The sequence below is a fragment of the Thunnus thynnus genome, chromosome 16 (assembly GCF_963924715.1).
Source record: "Thunnus thynnus chromosome 16, fThuThy2.1, whole genome shotgun sequence".
In the NCBI taxonomy this organism is placed as follows: domain Eukaryota; kingdom Metazoa; phylum Chordata; class Actinopteri; order Scombriformes; family Scombridae; genus Thunnus; species Thunnus thynnus.
The window spans coordinates 29,886,759-29,893,280 of record NC_089532.1 but is presented as its reverse complement, the minus strand read 5'-3'; the positions used below and the strand labels follow the sequence as shown (position 1 = coordinate 29,893,280).

Sequence of the window (6,522 nt, the reverse complement as noted above, 5' to 3'; positions counted from 1 at the left end):
TCCTAATATAATACAAGTAATATTATTTGGCAAAGAACAAATAGTGGGTTTTCTACAAATATTTGTTTCATACAAATATTTTAAAAATTATTTGTTTTCGGGAAGAAAAAAAAACATACAAATACCAAATACCAGCGCACAGGTAGGTTACATCACTATCTTGGTTTCTGTCCTCTGCTCCACTGTTATGTCTATCAGCAGGTCTCAACGAGGGGAGTCACATCCACCTGCCACATGACTTACTATTATTTCCTAATTTGGAAAATAATTAATTTAAAATTAAAAGCGTAATAAAAACAAAAACAGGATTTTTAAGCCTCTTTCCACTTTTATTCGAATACAAATACAAATAATTTTGCTGCCTCAACAAATACACATACAAATACTGGGCCCTTTGCACATCCCTAGTAGCTATGCTGACTGAAGACATGTTTTTGTTGCCCCACTAAGAACCTGGACCTTGTTTTTACACGTGGTTGATCTATTGACTCTGTTCTGAGGTGCTGCCTGTTACCGACCATAGTTGTGTTTTATTCAACCTGTCTTTTAACCTAGATTCTCTGCCCAGTAAAAGTTTGAAACACTCTCGCATCTTAGATCACCTCACAGCTGGAAAGTTTTCTGCAGCTTTTAACCCAAGTGCAGTATTGTTTCCTCAAGCAGACACATACTGTCTAGTCCAATCTTTTAACTCTCATTGCTCCACGATTCTGGACAAAGTGGCTCCTTATTAATTGAGACCTGTTCCATCCATAAAGTCATCTCCTGGATAAATGACACCATTCATTGTTTCCGGTGTAGATGTCCGGAAATCCAATAAACTCAATGTTTACCGTCTTCATTTCAAAGACCTTTTAACCGAGCTAAACAACTTGATTAAAGATGCGAGGGCTTCTTATTTTTCCAACCTCATCTCCACCAGTAAGCACAACCTGTTTGAGTCCTGTTTGACACTATTAACATCGTCACTCCGGCACCTCCGGATGTGCCTGTCTGGTCAAATAAGGACTGCAGCAATTTTCTTTCCTTCTTTGTTGGTAAAATTAGAGGTGTCAGAGCTAGCATTATCCCCTCATTTCTTCCCCTCTCCACTCATGCTTTTCGACCATCAATTTTGGACAGTTTTTCTCTTATTTCCATGCAAGAACTCACAGATCTGGTGAGTAGTATGAGATCCTCTTCCTCCCCTGTTGACATTTTACCCACTTCCATGCTCAGAAATGCACTTGAGTGTATTGGGCCATGCCTGGTTTCTATTATTAACAGCTCCCTGCAATCTGGTTGTGTCCCTGCTTACTTCAAACATGCAGTTGTTCAGCCCCTCCTGAAAAAAATGAACCTTGATCCATACAGTCCCAATAGCTACAGGCCTATATCCAAGCTGCCTTTTATTTCAAAAATTTTAGAGAAGGTTGTTGCCAACAGTTCACTGCTGTCTTGACTGCACACAACATTTTTGATAAATTCCAATCAGGTTTCCGTCAGAAGCATTCCACTGAAACTGCTCTTCTCAGAGTTTCCAATGACATATTGATGTCTTCAGATGTGAGTGAGTGCTCCATTTTAGTGCTGCTGGATCTTAGCACAGCTTTTGACACTGTGGATCACAAAATAATGACTGAAAGGCTCAGGCAATGTGTGGATGTCTCAGGGAGCGGCCTGGATTGGTTCTCCTCCTACTTCACAGATAGGAGTTTTTCTGTGTCTCTGGTCCTTACACATCCGAAACTGCTTCTCTTTCCTGTGGTGTGCCGCAAGGTTCTGTTTTGGGTCCTATTCTCTTTGCTTTATATATGCTCCCCCTAGGTCAGGTTATCAGCAAATTTAGTGATGTTTCCTGTCATTGTTACACTGACGATATTCAGCTCTATGTATCTTTTAAGCCTGATAACCCCGATAAACTGTCTGTGCTGCACAACTGTCTGACTGCTATTAAGGACTGGATGTCAAACAACTACTTGCAGCTTAATACTGACAAGACAATGGTTTTCATTATTGCTTCTGACATAAAAGCTCCCCAGGTAGCTAAGAGTATTGGGTCCCTTTCGTCAGCTGTTAGGTCAAACTTAAGAAATCTTGGTGTCATATTTGACCAGGCTATGCATTTTGATCAGCATATATAATCACTGACCCATACATGTTTTTTCCATCTACGAAATATCGCTAAACTCAAGTCCATCGTATCACAACCGGAACTAGAAATGATCATTCATGCATTTATATCACCCTGTTTAGACTATTGTAATTCCATTTTCACTTGTCTCAGCAAAGCATCTCTGAACTGGCTACAAATGGTCCAAAATGTTGCTGCAAGGCTGTTAACCAGGTCCAGCAGGATGACTCACATCACTCCTATTTTAAGTTTTTTGCACTGGCTTCCCATCCATTTTAGGATTCATTTTACAGTTCTTGCTATTACATATAGGGCTCTGCATGGACAGGCACCTGAGTACATCATGGATTTTATCCATCCCTACATCGCTAGTAGGTCACTTACATCCAACCAGGACCTACTGGCTATCCCTCGCTCACGGCTGAAAACTAAAGGTGATTGTGCCTTTGCATTTGTGGCCCCAACACTATGGAACTCTCTTCCTGTACATATACAGTTAGCAGTTTCTATAGAAGCTTTTTAAAAAAATGAAGACCCATCTTTTTAAATTGGCTTTTGTGTCATTTTGAGTTGTGTAATTGGAGTGTGTGATGTGTAATGATCATTTGTTCATGTGTTTCTACTTGAGGTACCTTGCTGCCTGTGGTGTTTTTTTGTTTGTTTGTTTTTTTGTTTTTTAAGGTTAATTTTAACTTGTGGCATATGTTTTTAATCTATGTATGTTCTTATGGTCTTATTTTTAACTCTTATTCCTGTGAAGCACTTTGTGAATTTCATTTCTTTGAAAGGTGCTATACTAAATAAACGTTATTATTATTATTATTATTATTATTATTATTATTATTATTATTATTATTATCATCATTATTATTATTATTATTATTATTATAATTATTATTATTATTATTATTATTATTATTATTGAAGGGGAGTTTTTCCTGACCACTGTGGCCAAGTGCTTGCTCATGGGGGAATTGTTGGGTCTCTGTAAATTAAAGAGTACGGTCTAGACCTGCTCTATGTGAAAAGTGCCCTGAGATGACTTTTGTTGTGATTTGGCACTATATAAATAAAAATTGATTGATTGATTGAGCATATCATTTGCCTTATTACTACCTGGTTCTTATTTTTTAGTTAATTGCTGAGATGTAGGAACAATGCTAACAAAGAGCTAACAGAAGAGTTTTGTTTTTTGTTTGTTTTTTTGTTTGTTTTTTTAAAAAACAAGAAGAAAACTTAAAGGATCCTTGCTGGTAATGTAATCCATGCATGCTGGAGCCTCTCTGTGCACCCTGGACTCAAGAAGCTATGGCATATGACAGGGAGTCAATCACTCTGCTACCAGGTCAGTCCAGGTTTTCAAATATAAACATCAGATTATACATCAAGTAAGATCATCTGTACATCCATCTCAACATCGAAGGAAATGGTCCTGGCCACACGGATCTCCTGGGGTTCCTAACTGCCCGGATGATGGCCTTTTCTCCCCGCTGAGGTCGAGGGGAGATTCCGGGTGCACCGGGCCAGTGCTGAGGGGCTAAAGCGGAGCTTCTACCCTCTGGCCACTGGGATCCTGGATGGGCTTGCTACATAGGACTGCCTGTCAAAACCTGCGTCAAGTTCAAAGCAGTGTTTCATCAGCAAAAACACCTGAGCTGTGTTTCATGGAGTGCTTTTTAGACTACTGTTGGTACTCATTGCTGTATTGCCTGCACGTGTCTGTCTGACAAGAGCAATCAACACTTATGGAAAACAACTGGGACACCAAGTGATTGAGCTTGGGACAAATGCTGGCTCATGGCCAGTTGACGCCCCTTCGGTGAGTTTTCATCATAATTTACTGGGATATTTTGCAATCTATTCCTCTGTCCTGTGGCACGGACAAGCCCAGGTACCAGAGTGAATCACCGATCCAGTGGACCGGTCATCTGCCACCCCATTTTGGAGAATAGCAGGTCTCATCTTCGTGCTGATCCTGCTCTCCAGAGATGTTCAGCTAAATCCTGGACCAGTGACCCCTGGAGTGCTGCAGAACTTCGATGCTAATTTGTGCCCAAGTGTGTCTGGGACTCCTCTGGTGCTAGTGACAAATGAGCAGCAACTTTCTGAGCCGGGCTTTTCCTTTAACAGTCTAAACTTTGTTAACACCAGGCATGATGGCTCCATGAATAACTTTTCACTACTGGGCTGTGGAAACCTTGATAGGTCCAGTGTCTCCCTCACAAAACCTGCTGCTGACACCACTGTGTGTCAAAACCCTGCAGTGAAGAGGCAGAGGTTATTCAAAACCTTCCAAACTGTCAATCATGCAAAAGTCTTATGGGACCCAAAGCTGAAACTGAGGGGGCTATACGGTGGACATTTTAACATCAGAAACATTACTGCAAAGAGCAATCAGCTAACTCATCTTGTGTCTGACTCAAATCTGGACTTTCTCTGTCTGACTGAAATATGGTTGAAACAAACAACTCCTGCAAGTGTGTTCACGGTGCCCAGATACCAATGTTTCAGAAGAGAGAGACCTGGGGTCCGTTTCACAAAGCAGGTTTAGTGAAAACTCAGGGTCTGTTAACCCTGAAATGAGGGAAACTCTGAGTTTTCTGTTTCAAAAAGGGAGGTAACTCAAACCAGAGAAAGAGGGATAACTCTAGCCTGTTTCAGAGAGAGGGGTAACTTAAGCTCTCGGTCAGTTACCGTAGCAACAGACTCTATGAACCTAACCTGGTCGGGACCAGGTTTTTCTCAATGAACCTCGAGTTTCTCTCAGTCTCCGCCCTCTTTCAGAGCCACACACTCCATTTGATTTCCTCATTCATTCAGTCAGCAGGCGAGTTTTGGCGTAGCCTAGTTCTGCCGTCTGTCATTTAAAAAAATCATTAAAAAGAAAAAAAAAAAAAAAATCAGAGTCAGTATATTAGAAGTCCATTAGGCACAGTAACATTTTTCACCAACATGGCATGTCCTTTTGATAACGATCCCGTGGATGAAGGTGCAGCATTACTGTGCAGAGAATTAAATATTCGTCGAGAGATGGTTATCAGACCGCGCATAGATGTTCTTGCATTTCCAGACAATTATCTTTTTGAGCGGTACCGTTTCACGTCACAGTCCATCATCTACATACACAACCTAATCCGTCCTTACATTTGCAACATTACCAATCGTAGTCATGCTCTCACATCCCAGCAGATATTGTGTGTTGTGCTGCGTTTCTTTGCAAATGGAAGTTTTTTATACAATGTCGGAGCCAGCCACTGGCCTTCCTAAATTCTGGCTTAGGGCCAGCTCCTCTGCCTCCGTTAGAGGTGGCGGTGCTGGACCACCACCCATTTTACGGGCATCTGCCTTCTTTCTGTTGGCTGAGTAGAAGTCTGTGTTAGTTTAAATAGGCTTAATTATTTAAAAGAACATGATGTAGATGAGAAGACATTTATATGTGTGAAACCAGCATTATGTTGGGGATAAAACAGCTGCTCAGTCAAACAGCCACTTAATATTTACTTTACAATGTAAAACATGATCAAAGTGAGGTACCCCCATGAGATTATGCCGAGGTCTCACCTGTTTGAACAATGTTTTTATATTTCATCCTAAACTGCTGCCAAGTGCGCTTCTCCCTCGCGGGATTGGACCTAAATGAAATAAATGAATAGGCGACCAATCAAGCAGTTTTCCTCTGTAATATTATTGTGATTGCAAAGGACTACATTTAAACTTACGCATTGACCCGAGCAGCGATGTTCTCCCACGCCGTCTCCCTCTCTTTTGCAGCTGCAGCGGTGTTGCACTTCTTTTTGAAAACATGTTCAAACTCGCCATATTATCGCATTAAGATTTCTAGTTCTAGTGGGGTGAAAAACGCCGCCCTCCTCTTCCCCGTTGCCATGGTGACTCGTTGAATCGGGGCTCCATTGATTCTGGCTTTTTATAGTTGTGGTGCACGCGCTTAACTCCAGGTGAAACTACTCCGAGTTGAATAAACTGACTCAAATCAGCTGTTCTGGAACCGGAAACTCAGAGTTTCCTATCTCAGAGTAGATCAACTCAGAGTTCAGGATTAGACTCAGAGTTTGTTGAACCTGCTTTGTGAAACGGACCCCTGATTGAAGAGGAGGGGTGCTTCTTTATGTGAGAGACAACATCAAATGTGAACGTGTGGTTTATAATGCGAGTAACACGTTAAAAAAATATAAAAATAAAAAATAATGTTATCCCAATATCCCCTATCTGATTTATAAAGGTTTAAGGAACAAAGTTATCCAAGAGCTAAGAGAAGCTAAATCTCGTTTTTATCTCAATATTTTGAATGAGACAAAAGGCAACAGTAAATTGATCTGGAAAAACATTGATCATCTCACAAGGAGGGACCCAAAATTTTTAGGAGATTTTAAACTCAAAGTACAGGGAAA

The 6,522-nt window shown here is 40.8% G+C and overlaps 1 long non-coding RNA gene across 1 annotated transcript; it reads right to left on the bottom strand.

The window, feature by feature from the left end:
- Positions 1-5,398: 5,398 nt before the first annotated feature.
- On the bottom strand, positions 5,399-6,423 carry LOC137199598 (uncharacterized). The gene is made up of 3 exons (XR_010931813.1): positions 5,833-6,423; positions 5,675-5,745; positions 5,399-5,472 (listed from the first exon to the last, which is right to left on the bottom strand). It is a non-coding gene; the product is annotated as an uncharacterized lncRNA (long non-coding RNA).
- Between the last annotated feature and the right edge of the window lie 99 nt (positions 6,424-6,522).